The sequence below is a fragment of the Dendroctonus ponderosae genome, unplaced genomic scaffold (genome assembly GCF_020466585.1).
Source record: "Dendroctonus ponderosae isolate FM_Combo_2020 unplaced genomic scaffold, Dpon_F_20191213v2 Dpon_F_20191213_1, whole genome shotgun sequence".
NCBI classification, from domain to species: Eukaryota; Metazoa; Arthropoda; class Insecta; order Coleoptera; family Curculionidae; genus Dendroctonus; species Dendroctonus ponderosae.
In genome coordinates, this window is record NW_026017110.1 from 35290481 (window position 1) to 35306100 (window position 15620).

The 15620-nt window shown below is 35.4% G+C and overlaps 1 long non-coding RNA gene across 1 annotated transcript; it reads left to right on the forward strand.

Annotated features, from left to right (window-relative positions):
- The first annotated feature begins 4254 nt into the window (after window positions 1-4254).
- LOC125502651 lies at window positions 4255-12517 on the forward strand. The gene is made up of 3 exons (XR_007280420.1): window positions 4255-4380; window positions 10673-10848; window positions 11096-12517. It is a non-coding gene; the product is annotated as an uncharacterized LOC125502651 (long non-coding RNA).
- Window positions 12518-15620: the final 3103 nt, after the last annotated feature.

The window sequence follows — 15620 nt, forward strand, 5'->3', positions numbered from 1 at the left end:
ACCTTGATGATTTTATCGGGTTTAGTAAACTGTTCTGCTAGTTTTTGACGAGTAAAATTATTCAAGTAAACGTCTTGTTCTGTTTCAAAGGAATCGGCATTTTCACGAGTTTTGTTAATTTTGCTGATGACATTTTCTTTACTGTTCACAAGCTTCTGATTAAGTGTTGAGTAAAGAAGTTTTGTTTTATCTCTGTGGTTGGAAATGTAATCTGATAATAATAGTTCGTCAAGGTTTAAGTCAAAAGGGTCATTATCAGTGATGTGACCATTGATAACATCAACCGGCAGAGGATTTAGATTTAGAGATGCTATCCATGATGGTTAAGAATTTTGTCTGTTCAAGTGTAGTTCATATAGGTATCTATATGAATTATCTCAAACGGTCTAGTCGGAGTAGGGGTAATATTTATTTCAACTTTAGTTTTCTACTTTTAGTTTTGATGCTAATTTCACATTGGTTTATGTATGTTTGCACAGAGTATTTTTGATTAGGCCAGCAATAACGTTCTTTGATCTTAAACAAACTTTCATCAATTCCTCGATGATTAGATTTACCGCAATGATAGTTTGGGAGACTTGTTTGTAACGTCAAGCAATTTTTTCAAGCATCTCTTTAGATTTAGAGAAGGGCATCTAAAATACTTGCGTTTGTTTTCGAATAAAATTGACAATTTTGGAGTTGCAGGTGAATGTAACGTTTGCGATATTATGACTTGGTTAGCGCCATAATTTACAGGAATATCGGCTATCGGTATTCCACCTATTGAGTATTGATAGTTGTTTGTATGAATAGTATCATTGTTTTGTTCAGTACGCGGGGAAATAGTTATACTATTCAGTTCGAGTTTTGTTTGGTAATATCTAAGTTTGATTTTTGTGCGTGGTGTAACAGGATAACCGTTATTAAAATCAATGCTTGCTTGTAGTAATTTCAAATTGTCTAGACCAATAAGTCCGTCAAACCCATTGTGGAATTTAAACAAATAAAACTTTAAATTTTGATTAGATGGTAATTTTAAAATTTTAGATGCAGGAATTAAAGCGCTATATCGATAAGCTGATTGTTGGAATACAGTACTCACAATAAATGGGTCATTTGCAATGCAATTACTGTAAAATTGTTTTGCTATTTCGGGATTAACAAAAGATTTTGTAGATCGATTAAAAGTTTGATGTTATGTTCCGGTAGAGTAATGTAAGACAGTTCATTGGTATTTGTTAAATTGAGTAAATTTACTAAGTTGGATTGTGTATCTGAGGCGTTACTTGAAAATTTGCATTTTGTTCTTGGGGGGTCAACGACATAGTGTTGTTGTCTAAGGTAGAGGTTTCATGTACATTTTGCGAACATGCATATTCAATATTTTCTTGCTTATTTTGGGAAAAATTAACAAAGATGTCTAAGTTTTCGTAGTAATCTGTATCGTCTGATTGATATTGTTCTGATAATCGATATTGATTATATTGATTGTATTGATCGCAATCAAACTTAAGTTGCATTTCAGTATTATACAGTTCTTCCACCAGATATTTTGGTTGATTGTTTTGAAGATTAAGTCTTTGGAATCTGTTGGTTGAAACCGGGAGTGCTTTAGGACCTGATGAGCAGATACTCATAGGTTGTGGAGTGGGAACAGGTCTATTCTGATACGCTCTGAACACATTTGATTGGTTTGGTCCGAAACCATTTGATTGATTTGGTCGACCGAATACACGAGAGTTAGCTGGAAATCTCTGAGGAATTTTATTAAAATTTGGGCGAATGTTTACAGGTTGTGAAGGAAATTATGAAGTTTGTGCCATTTGAGGTCGTAAATAGATTTTGAGGAGTATCAGAATTAAATGTAGAAAAATGATGTTGAGGTTGGCCTAGAAAAGGTGTTCTAAACTGTTGGACAGGTTGTGGTTTCGAAATTGGCTTATTAAAAAGTTGAGGTTGATTTCGAGCATAATTTTGAAAATAGTTATAATTATACTCTTGGGTGACATACTGAAGTGCTTCGGGTAAGCTATTAGGTTTCATTATTCAAATTATTTTTTTAAATTCTACCAGCATCAGAATTTTCGTGACATATATATATATGTCACGAAATGTGTATAAGCAAAACAAATTCAATAGATGTAACACTCGGTCATAACACTGATTGGGATTTTCGTATGCATTTTTTTTTAGCATTACTATGTCTCGATTTAAGCAAGATTCATCACGTTAGTCTGCAAAATTTCTATACAATACTGCGCTCAAATTGTCCCATGTTGTGACATTTTGAATATTAACAATTATTTGAGCAGTTCCCGTCAATTTACCTATTAAACTATTAAGCAAAAAGACATTTTGAAAATCGAGATGATTATCAGCATTATAACAATTGTCTATTAAACTCTGACAAGTTGACAAATAACGATTCAAATCGTTGGGGTTCCCATCAAATTCGGGTACACATTTTAAGTATTCAGGTCTAAATTGTGCCATCTTAAAACTACTTAGAATTTTGCTTGAGAAATTATTGATTTTTTTCTTAGTTACTAATGGAACTTCAAGTAATCCTTTTGCGTTTTTAGTAGAGTCGGTTAAAGGGTTTTCGTTACTTTCGATAGATAATTTATTTAATTATTCAATTATTATTTCTAAATGCGACATGAAGCAAATTGAATTTACATACAAATTACGGCGTACTTGACCATATCAGTACTATAAGGTCCCAAGTTTCTGGATGGCAAAATTGTAGTCCTTGCGAAAATGTCCAATCTAGTGACACTTTTCACGAATGGTGTTGTTTAGCGATTAAACAAACCACTTTTTCAATTCAATATCTTCGAACCCGGTCGATATGCTCTCGAACAACAAGTTTGTAATTACCGAACTCGCGAACCAATCAATCTGCCAATAAATCGTTGAACGAAAGTCACTCTTCGGTAGATGGGCATTTGGCAGATCCTACCGACTCCGCCAGTTAATTATTTCAATATGGCAAAGCCGTTTTAAAAAAACAACTAAATTCTATTAACACGTTTATTTTTGATGAAAGAAGCTCTACCTGTGTATTTGTTAAAAGATAAAAATGAAGTCACCGGCAATCAGCGCAAATGTGCTTTTGTTTGAAGTAAACGCATTGTCAGCATTTGGCTGATTCAGCGGAACCCGTATAGGACCATCACATAACTAACGTAAAAACATGACAATTTTAAAAATGACATTGACATCAGATCATAAGCTATGAAGTTGATGCGTTTTATTTTTGGCTATTCTTATTTATGATAACTTGTGGTTCGTGTAATGTTTTTCATTCTAATAAAAAATGTTGTTTGATACAAGAGTCGTTTTTCGAAAACGACGACGGCGTTTGACAGCCGACACGAAGTCGAGTGTGTCAATCCGTCAGTCCGGATTACTCCTTCAATCAGGGCTTTGAGACTGAACTTGTAACAAAATTATAATTTCGAAATTGTAATAAAACTTTAAATTATAATCAATAGTTGTCGGTACACCTATGTACTTCATGAAAAAAGCCCGCCGGTTACTTTTTAAGGAAAATACTTGAAAAAATATAATAACAGTGACAGGTTCAATTTGTCACATTTACTTTTGCTCACCTGTGCGTAAAAGTGCGTGCGTAAAATTAAAACAAATGAACAGTAAAGCAAATTGCTTCCTTATGATCATCGCTTGCGATCTAAAAATAGCACTTTTATATTCATTTGGATAAAAACTACTATTGCGTGTGTGAGAGCCAACATAACAGAGTCGCCTATATTGTCAAATTATCAAAATGTAATATTCATGCCAATGAAATAATTTTATTTATAAAATTAAATGCATGCGTTGTGTGCTATGCAATTTCGTGTTACACCGATTAGATACAAAATTTTGCAGTCATCAAAAATGCGAACATTTAATCCGTCAAACAAAGAACTAAACCATATCGACTTTAAAAAAAGTTTTATTTTCAAAAAATGGATTTAACTGGAATGCTTTGTTCGCTGCGAATCTCATCGGCCAGTTTCATAGATCCGTAGGGCGGTCCGGGCACAATAGGAATTATTAATCGGTCCATGAATTTAAATAGGAATAGATAGCCCGCTCGAAAATATCACATTAGGGTCTCTTCGAGTTCCCAATTATTGCTCATTTTGTGAATGAAAATCGCAGCGTGGTACTCGACATTTTGATGCGTGTAATGGATGAACGTGTTCTAATACTATAATTTGGTAAGAAGGTAATTTTGTAAGAATTTTTTATATACAGGGTGTCCCACCGGGTCGATATCTGGCGAACTGTAATTAGGTGAAATTTGAAAACAGCGTGCCGAAGTCATTGGGCCAAGAGGTATAAAACATTTTCAAAATGACCATGCTTCCGGTTGTACCGGAAGTACATGTAAGTATCAACTTGCTTATTCTAAATGAAACACCCCTTATATTATTAAATTGTTGAATTCGCGCCAAATTCTAAATATATTTCATAATACCCTATACCTAAGTCTAACCGTTTTTCATATATTTAAAATTTTATGTCAAAAATGACAGTTGCGCCACTCGATTAATGATTCATTTTCTTATAAGGGAATTTGTGCTACTTAATTTGCTTACAACTTCTTGTTGAAAATTACTTCTTTTAATCGAACAAATTTACAAAGCGTAAAAAAATTAGTTTCGAAATAAAGTTGAGAAAACCGCCCACAGTCATTTTTCTCCAATGAGAAGTCATTTTTTGATAATTCTGTCATAGTCAGTATTGAAAATAAGTGTAAGTTTGTGTTAGGTTGTCCATTCCAAAATTGGGTAGTCTTGGAATTATTGCCAATTTAATGTTTTCATGTCTCTCTTAGATTTCATTTGATGTCACTCTTAGTTGCATTGCCAAAAGTGGGCATTCAATGCAATCAATTTCAACAATCAAATGCCAAAGTAATCCTGACAACCGTGATGTACCTTTCAAAAATAATTAATAATTTCGTACGGGCGCTTAAATTATGCAAACAACGATAATTTAAACTTATTTATTATTTATGGAGAATGTAATAAAGTTATATCTAGAACCGTTTACATATTATTTACTATAATTATATCAAGAACAACCACCAGCTTCTTTAAATCTTCATCTCTCTAATTTTTCCTGATGCCCTTGTAAATTGAACATGCCCTGTAATTTAAACGTGATCAAAATTCTTGCAATTTTCTATAATGTGTTAAACAGCACAGCGTGAAGGCTTCGATTTGTGTAGGTATCGAATGGAAAATTTGTCACATGTTCTTAGTATAGTTTTATCATATTCTCCATAAACAACAAATGAGTTTACCCACAGCCACTACTGAAAGTAGTATAAAACACACTACTTACCATTTAAGTGAATTTCGTTTTACGCATTGTAAACCAAACGCACGGTAATCTAAACGCACAGTTCTGTCATCATTCATCACAATATAAACATTGTAACTTGTATTGGAAAGGATTTACTCCACTAAAAAGGGAGTCCGATGGTTTTAAAAGCAGAAGAAAAGAAATTTAAAGAAATCCAATATTTTATCAGCAAACAGCTTAAAACAATTCGGGAAAATGTACCTGATTTTGGCATTCATCTGGCCCATAATTCTGGGCTACGGTCAACTTTTTAGTCGATGTCAAAACTGAGATATTTAAAAATATGCAAATTTGATCTATAGTTTTAATAGTATATTCCATAATTAGGGATGTAAGGAGCACTCTACGTACTAATGGAAAAGCTGCGTAATTCCATGAGTACTTAATTGCGTTGCAACTCGAATTATGTACCATACTTTACCTACGACCGCAATAACTACTTACTAAAACCAAAAGAAAAAATTGCACTATTTTTAAATATGTCAGTACGATTAATTGGTAGTTAGTAGGATTAAGTTGGTGGCAGCCCAGAAAAACTTTTTGGCTTTTGGCTGGGCTTTCCCCCAGCCTTGCATCTCTTGGCGCGCACTATACTGTTAGGGAGGTGCTATAGTGACCTTGTTACGCGATCCGGATAGTAAAACCAAGATCCTAGCGTCCCCTAGGCTACTTATCCCGAGGCCGTAGCCACGAGAGTCGTTGCACTGCAGGCGGTTTGCGGCTTGTGCCACGAGCTGGTCCGCGGCGACGGCTTTCGTTCCAGATCCGTGGGTTTTATTCCACGACTTGAGGTCCGCCACCTGAGGACGCAGCCGATGTGTCGGTCAACCTGCAAGGGATTCAATAGGGTACATTTTCCGGTAAAGTTTTCATGTTGTTTTCGGACAAAACATCGGACCTCTTGCTTTTATAGCATCAGACGGTCTACTTCAATAGAGTAAGTATTTGTTGATACAACGTTTATGTCGTGATGAATGATGCCAGAACTATGCGTTTAGTTTACCGTGCGTTGGTTTACACTGCATAAAATGGAACTTACTTAGATGGAGGGTAGTGTGTTTTGTACTGCTTTCAGTAGTGGCGTAGGTAATAAGTTAATACGGTTGTTGGTAAAGTATGGTACATAATTCGAGTGATAACGCAATCACGCACTCCCCGCTTGTCGGCATTGTTTTTTCCATTCGTACGTAAAGTGCTCTTTACAACTCTTATCATGGACTAGACCTTTGTACAATCTTCCGTTGTGCAATTTAGGCGCCTGGACTGGATTAACTTAACTGGGCTTTTATGATGGCAACTAAGAGTGACAGTATTTAAAATAAGAGCCATATGAGAAAATAGCCATAAATTGACAAAATTTCGAAAACTAAACACTTTTGGAATAGACGACTTCACTCAAACTCACACTTAATTTTAATACTGAATTAGATTAAATTATTATTTTTCAATTTGAAAAAAAATTGATTTTGTGGAGTTTTCGCAATGCCGTTTTGTAATTAATTTTTTGTAACACTTTGTGTGGTGTGGAGGCACATCGACATATATCTTCAGAGCTGCTACTTCAAAACGTGCGAATGCCAGATGGATCGCCAACCTTATTCGGTCATTACTGATTCTTTCAAGTTTCTACCGGCCTGCTGAACACCTACAAAAATCAATTTCTGTCGCTTCCAAGGGTTTCTTTGCTCTTTCTTTGAGTGGCCATATCTCGCTGCGATAAGTAACCATGCTTCTGACAATTCTATTGAACATTGACTTAGCTTTCCTTCCCTGTATGTTGCATATGCATAGAACCTTGACATTGTCGAAAGTTCCATCGTTGGTAATATTTACGCATAGGTATTTATACTTTTGGGAGTTTTTTATTATTTGGTCATTTTAGAAAATCAGATCTTGCTGGCTTTCTCCGACACTCTGGTATTTGGTTTTTTTAATCTCCACGTCGAGCCGCACTTCTCGCACTCTTTAATGAATTTCCGGGTCATATACTCAATATCATCAGAATCTTGTGTTAACACAATTTAATTGTCAGCGAAGTTGAGTGTATACTATGTGCTGTAATTAAGCAGGATACTCATATTGTGTTTCCATTTTATTAACAGTTTTTTAGGCATATTTAAAAACGCGCTTGTGAAATGTTCAACAGCTTCTCGCGTCTCTTATTTGGAATTTTTTGTTTGTTTGGTCTTATGTGAGCATCTTTACAAAACCCCAAAAACGTATTCAATATTTTATGGCATCAATTCGCTTGTCATCTCAAGTTAGGTCTAGATATATTACAAACTATAAGTCCATCCCTAAGGACCTGTGAGCAACAATATTTTATTTCCAAAACATTGAAAAGTTCATATTTTAAAATCAATTTTTTTATTCATCTAACCAGCATAGCTTTATATATGAGTTTAACCGCATGAACAGTTTCATTTCGCTTAATGAAACCTCATGTTAAAATATAAATATGGATTTTGCAGCCTGAAAGAATGGTCCGTATTCTATTTAGGTATCGCATTCTCCAGCATCACAGCTATGCAGAAAAATATATATTACAGCCCAAATAATGTTCCGCTACATGAATTTGTTGAGATGCCTCCTATTCCTGCATTTTTCGAGTTTGTCGGCCCATACACCAGCAAAATTATCAAACGCGGCGTAAATTTATATATCCGTGCATATCTGGACCATAAATAGTCCCCTAATCGCTCGGCCCTAAAACAGGATCATTTACCATGTTTTTTTTAGAAAATTTAATTTGCTTAACAACAGAATATTCGTGCTTTTTGGTCTTTATATTCAATGATAACATTTATTCGGTGCAAAAAATATTTAATTATCAGTATTTTTGTGTTAAATGTTATGGCAATCGAGTAGTTTTAGGTTTATGTTATTTACCGTAAATATCTGGAAAATTAAGAAAACAATGGGTAATGGTTACAAAAATAAATTAAAACGAGGTGTCGGCAATTTCGTAGAGCAGAGTTGATGTTTGGGCAAGTATCGAGCCATTTGTTAAAGTTTATTAGTTAACACCTCCATTTAATTCTTTAATTTTCATTAATTGTATTAGATTCGGTAGTTCTAGTACATCAAACGGTTAGCAGACGGCAACTTGTGGTCGTCAAACTACGTGTTTTATATTAGTTCTTTTTGTGAAGGTAAATTATATAAATATATCCATCAAATATAAAGTAGGTATTTTGGCAGCATACCACCGCTGAGCGTTCTAGATTTGCTGCGAAAGCTAGTGGCGCTTTAACGAATCCACCATTCGGGCAAAGCTTTTGGCCTTTTTCTCTTTATTAAATTTAAATTATTGCCATCATATAATAATTGAATAGCAAATTATTGTAATCCTAAACTCAAGTCATAATTAAATGGTTTTCATTAAAGTTGATTTTTTTTATTGTTTCTGTCTGTGAAATTTGTCGCGTTGCAAATGTGCGTGCAATCCCATTTTATAGTCCTCTTCAATATCTATTACAATTACCCTGGATGTTGAGGCTCTTCTATAGATCGCGTTAGAAGAGTTGTTAAATATCCTCGACTATATTCGTTCCTGATGTTTCAACAATTATTTTCGCTCTTCTGTTGCTATCTCCATATTAATGGAATTTTAACTTTTTATCTTTTCCTTGCATTGTCATATTTTCTCTTGTTTTTTATTGCGAAACTTTGGAAATAATTTCTTATATTATTTGAGCTCGATGGTTTTTGATCAAGTGCTCGCATTTTTCTCTATTTATTTTAATATAGACCATAGATAAATAAAATAATCTGAAGATCTCTGCAAATCAATTTTACCGTAAGGCCTATATCTCAAGTCTATTGATGCGTCTGTTAGTGATTCTCCACCTGCACTGATATGTTAGTTGCGAAACTTTTGTTTTGTCCCTGTAAGCATATTATTGTGGCATCTAGCATAATTACTCATAATGCCTGACATGTGGCTAATGTTTTGTTAAAAGCTTTTTCCAAGTTAATTTTCTAAGTTTTTGTAAAATCTATTCGCTTCTTCTTTGTTTTTTGTTAATGCGCGGTCATAGACACCTTGGTGTTATGTTTATTCATTCCACTGATATTTTAAAGGCACGTTTGCATAATGTATGTCTTGCATAAGGCGTCCATAAATAAATATTTCGTCGAACGTATTCTTGCTCTCAATATTTTTTGCTGTAGGAGGTACATATTACAGTACAGTATCTCGAATTAGACGTTAATTCACTTTAGTAATTTTTCTGTAGTCTTCGCTAATTATTAGTAAATAATTTTTTTCTTTATAACGTACTTAATACACTATCTTACATAACTAGTCATTCTCTGTTCTTTCTTCTTTCTTCTTTCTGACTTGAAAGATCTGCTGAGAAATTATTCAATTGCAAAATATTTGGCAACGAAATTATTTCCTTTCGCTTTGCTACATGTGTAAGCGCCAATGCAAGGTTTGCGTATCGTATGCTGTACTTATTCTAATTTTAATCTATTAGGGCAGAGCAACTACCTAGACGAATAATTGAATCATTTAAATATTGTTTTGCTCTTTTATTTATTTAGACTTAGATTCAGACTTTAGATTTATCATTTACTTATAACTTATTTGCTTAATAATTATTTTCTCTTTGTATTTCACACAAGAATTTTCCGCCTGGGTATTACACCATTGCTTTGGATATTATCGCTAAAGGTAAAGTGGACGGAAGACGGACAAAATTTGCGGTCATAAAACAGTCAAATTTAATACACCTGGATGCAGCAAAGTTTCCTATTAAACCAAATTCGAAACTTACCTATTTACAATTGAATCCAACTTGCATCGAAATTACCGCCCTAGTAATTTCAGGCCAACACCCAAAACTTTGGCCCGATGTCGACCACATAAATCACTTAAATTCTCTAAAGAGAAGTAAATTTCCTAGTTTTACAATCCCAGGTCAGCATGAAATCGAATCGTAACTTGGCACAGTGGAGAGACAAATTCGTTCCTTAAGCGTCACATCTGTGTACCTTTCTTTAGCGCTGTGGTATAATCTTCATCTAACTTTCATTTTGTGGCTTTTATATTATACAGGATTACTCCAAATTGGCGTAATTCCTTTTAAGGGATACTCGGGGCTCACTGGAAGAATACAAGAAAAATATAGAATTTTTGCCCTCGGTAATTTTTCGAAGATTTTAACAGTTGAAAATCGAATTTCAACTTCGTTATTAACATTATATTAAAATTGTCCCAAGTTTAATTGGTAGCATATTGGAATACTTAACCTATTATCGCTTAACGTGATCACATGAACATTACACATTTACTACATTTTAGGCACCACTGGCAACATTGATCAAATTAGACGCTGCAAACATCACAAACCCTTCCAGAAGGGTTAGTGTATATGCTGCTATCGTGCCGACTCCATAGTGTTTCATTGAAGCAATATTTTACTGTTTTATATTTACGTGGCCTGTTGCAAACATGGCGCACTCACATGTTAAATATGTGTGAGTATGTTTTTATGTAATTCAATATTATTATTTATGGTTTGCACTAAAAATTCCACTTATGACCGTGGTTCTGGCACTAAAAAAAAGAGTAATGTAGTTATTCAGTGACCACGGTCTACAATTAAAACATTACTCTATTTTTATATTCTCGTGTCACAACCACGGACAAAGGATTAGTAATAATAAGTCACGCAGATCAGAAAGTGTCTCATTTTTATAGAACCTCCGTCTAATGTGTTTACAGACGAAAAATCAAGAAACAAAGATGGGGGCGCTCTCAGATAATTTATCAGGCCGACAGCTCCGTGCCGGTGCCGAAGTATTTGTAAGAAACGAAGATGAACCGCCTGAAGGAAAGAGGGAAGAAACTGAACAGCACGCCAGTAACACAAAAAAAAGCAAAAATAGAAAATCAAAGAAAGTTTCTATGCAGACAGAATGGATAGATGGAGATTTGATTCTTTCGCCAGGCCCTTTTCCTATATCCAGAGAGTGTAACGGATAAAAATGGGATTTAGCCAATGGTTCACCTGTCTGCTAACCCGTTGGTCAAATGTATGTAGTAATAAGTTATAGTTGTAATAAGCTATTTTGTCAATCGATTTTCACTTGTAACTTGGATTTAGTAAGCATGTTTGTCAGATTAGGTTAGTAATATTTTGGGGATTATTTGAATTTTGATATTTGGATATTCGTATCTCTCTCCCAAACATCAGCAGTCTTTATCATGGGTTTGTCTGGCAACGTGGTGGTTGCCCCACCTTCACGGACCACCGTTATTTATGGGAAGGGACGAGGAGTGGACCCAGCAGGGTCACCGAGCGAAGGGCAATCAAGTACCAGAATTTGCGGAGTCAAGTAGCAGAGATTGCCGAAAATAGTCCTCCGAATCCGCCAATTGATCTCCGAATCCGCCAATTGACCTCCGAATCCGCCATATTCTGCTGGGTGGTAGATCTGCCCGCTGCTAGAACATCCGTTTGGGGACATCGGCCGCCTCCTGGTTCCTGACTGGGGATATTAACCCACTGAAATTGTGGACTGGATAGCCAAGGACGGTCTGGATGAGATCTGGACCTAGCACGTAGGCATCGGCAGCACGTGGCGGCGACTTCATAGACTTGCTGGTGTTTGGGGCGAGTATTGCTATTGGTTGTATGGTATGTGGCTCACCATTTTCCTTTTTTTATATCATCATTCAAGTCAGTTTATGTACTATCACGGTAAAAGAATTGAGTAGATATTTCAGAGACTTGCTATGCAGAGATAGTAAGATTTTTCGGAGACTTTGGAGACTTGCTGGTGTTTGGGGCGAGTATAGCTATTGGTTGTCTATTATTAATTTGTAATTTCTAGAAATTTTTATTTAATTAAGTAGTTAACGTAGGTTACAGATCAAACGGTTAGCAGACGGTAGTTTGCGGTCGTCAAACCAGGTTTTCTTGTTCTTTATTAAGCTCACCATTTTCCTTTTTTTGTATCATCATTCAAGTCAGTTTATGTACTATCACGGTAAAAGAATTGAGTAGGAATTTTGGCAGCATTCCATCGCAGAGTGTTCTAGCTTTGCTGCGAAAGCTAGTGGCGCTCAAACGAATTCACCCTCCGGGCTTTGCACACGACCGCCCGACATACCCGCTCAAGGGAAACCTTTTTTTTCTCTCTCTCTCCCTCTCTATTAAATTGTTATTTAAATCGTTGCATTAATTAAATAGTTTTCATTAAAGGTTGATTTTTATTCTTTTGTTCTGTCCGAAATTTGTCGTGTTGCAAGAGATATAGTAAAATGATCCCATATTATATAATCTGTGAAATTTTTTATATCGACGTCTGTGAAGACACTGAAAAATAGGCTGCTTGGAAAAATCATCCAGAAGTAAAGGTTACTGAACAAGACCGAGAAGTATTGTTAGCTATTCTAATCTTATCTGGATATAACACGGTGCCATCCAAACGCAACTATTGGGATTCGCATGGAGATCTGCGCAACGAATTTATCTATGAGAAGAGACAGATTTCTCACTATTTCGAGACTTTTACATTTTGCGGTCAACTTTTTCCATCAGACAATGACAAAATATGGAGCCTAGGACCACTTATAATCATGTCACCAAATTGATTCTTAGAACTTTACAACCCAGAAGAGTACATCAGATTCGACAAGTCCATGATCGAGTACTTCGGGCGACACTTATTGGTCTATTCAATGAAGACACGAGCGGTGCTGATAGGTTGGACGAAAATATCTCATGCTACAGAGTTTCCTTTCGTCGCAAGAAATGGTTGTGGCTTTTAGATATCTCTGGTCATAACGCCCGGTTGCTACAAAAGAAAGCTGGAAAAGATATCCCGCAGCTCGATTGCCGAAGACCAATTGTTCAGGTCATTCTTACCACACATAAAAACGCTCCCCAGATTCCTGCCCGTCCACGAGCATTCAGGCCCAGTTGGGACAACAAACTACATACAGAAGTTAGGCTTGATGGTATTCGGCATTTTGTTAATCTTTGCAACAGGCCCATATAGTTGGGCAATAAATCATTACCTGTGATTTTGTCACAGTGATAAATAAATCGCAATCTGTGACGAACGTAAAAAAAACAGTGATTTAAAATGTGATGGTCCCAAACGTGATATTAAAGAACAACTTATATTTTTGCTATATATAACTGCTATTGCGAGTTGCGTCTTGTGACCATATGTTGCACATGTGGCCCGGCGAAAGAACGAACCCAAATAAAACTATTTTGTTTGCTAATGGAAGCTTGCATTCACGAGTTCCAATGAGTTTGGATTTTATTGATATTTTTAGAAACCTATTTCAATATGCACCATTTTTTCCTAGAATGTTTTTAGAACTTTTAGAGTACATGGGTTTAAAAAATCTGTAGCCAGTTGCTAGCTGCAGAGGCTGTTATTTAATTATGCAAGTGACTCACAGTTGCCCATCACTTTATGACGCTGCTATATCACGAAAACGGCAACCACAAGTGAAATCACATTCACAGGTTAAATTCACAGTTAAAACAAAATGACATTCACATTTTTTAAGGCAAAAGCGTGGCAACCAAGAGAAGAACGCTGATGTGCATGTTTGCTGATTTAGGACAGTGCTTGGTGCTTACGCATCTCAATCTGAAGTGTAATCCAAGGTTTCACGTTTGTTCTCTGAACCTAACAGTTTGCATCAGGCAGATAGAGAAGCTGTTACTATAAATAAGCAGAGAAACTTCAACTATAGATCGAAAATACTAACAAACACTGCTTTTCTCATCACACCCATTCTTAATAAACACAAAATCACTAAGTACAGACAATGATTTTGACTCAACACTGAGACAATGAATTAAAAATGGAGAGAAAGTAACTTTGTACCATTGTCTGTCACTTGCAATTACAATGGATGGTAACAAATAATGGACGCCGGTTGAAAAAATTGGACATTTAACTAACCCAAACTAACCAAAACAGCCTTTTACCACAGAGTACAGGAAGAAGAAATCAACTGTTATGAAAACGATAACATAAATCCCAATTCGCAGCATTAATAGTGTTCGCTAGAGAGCCTGTCTTCCGCTCCATTTTAAGAGTAAAGCCGAGCACGCAAAATAAAACCATCAGTTAATCATTCGGATAAAAACTGCAACAAATTTTACAATCGTATCTCTTCGCGTGGACCATTGGCTTTTTAGATTCCACTGACAACATATTATCAGCATTCCCCGGAACCGGAGCGCCATTCTTTTGCGGTAATGGTCTGGCCGCTTTTCTTGTTTCACAAATCAACTGGCAATGTTTAACGCTTGCTGGATTTTAATCGCTAATAATATCCCAACGAAATACTGATAAATTTTACACCTATTACATGGGTATGCGTTTAGGTTGTTATAGCCTAGGGCCTATTATTCATAAACAACTAAGGGTGGTACTTGTGCTCACATTTAGCATTGCAGTAGTCTCGAAATATGAGCTTTATTAGCTGAATGATTTGGACTAATTATCCTGTTCATGAGACAGAGGTATTTTTAGTACTTACCTACAACTTCTGCAAGTAACAGTCTCTAACAAATTAATTTTTAGTTAAGTTAATAAGAGTTAAACAGTATTAAGTCAATAACCTCCTGATTGTTTGCGCTGTCAACTTTCAGAAAAGACCACATCTCTTTAGGCGTTTGTAAGCTTATTATGAGAATGCTTCATACAGGTGCCGTTTTTTCAAAAAAAAAAACGAATGCTTTTAGGTTCTTCATTGAATGACTTTTAGAAGGTGAAAGATATGTCTTTATTTACAGAGTATAAAAATTTCCAGGAGCAAATACAAGGTGATTCAAAATTGGTGTGATTCCTCTGGGGGTGCCTTTGGAGTACAGAAAAAATTGTTAAAAAATTCAACGTTTTTAAAAACCCAGATATTTGAAAAACACTAGATCAGAAGAATGGCAACAACGTTTTTCAAGATACTCTGCATAATTAACTTTACGAAAATACCTGTTCCTGCGTAATTCTTAAAAACTCCGGTAACAATAGATAAACATGAAGCAAAGAAAATATAAGAGACACTAGCATGCGTTGAGGTTCGGATCTCAACGAAAACAACCCCCAGTGCTGTCATCTTTTTGGGGGAAATCCGTGATATACATAAATCAGTTACAATTGTCATCCAAAATCACCTGTTAAAGGTAATTGATCATATATTGATCATCATTGATATCAGATATAATTGATCAATATTGTTGATCATAAAATACAATTCTGTTGTTAAAACACAA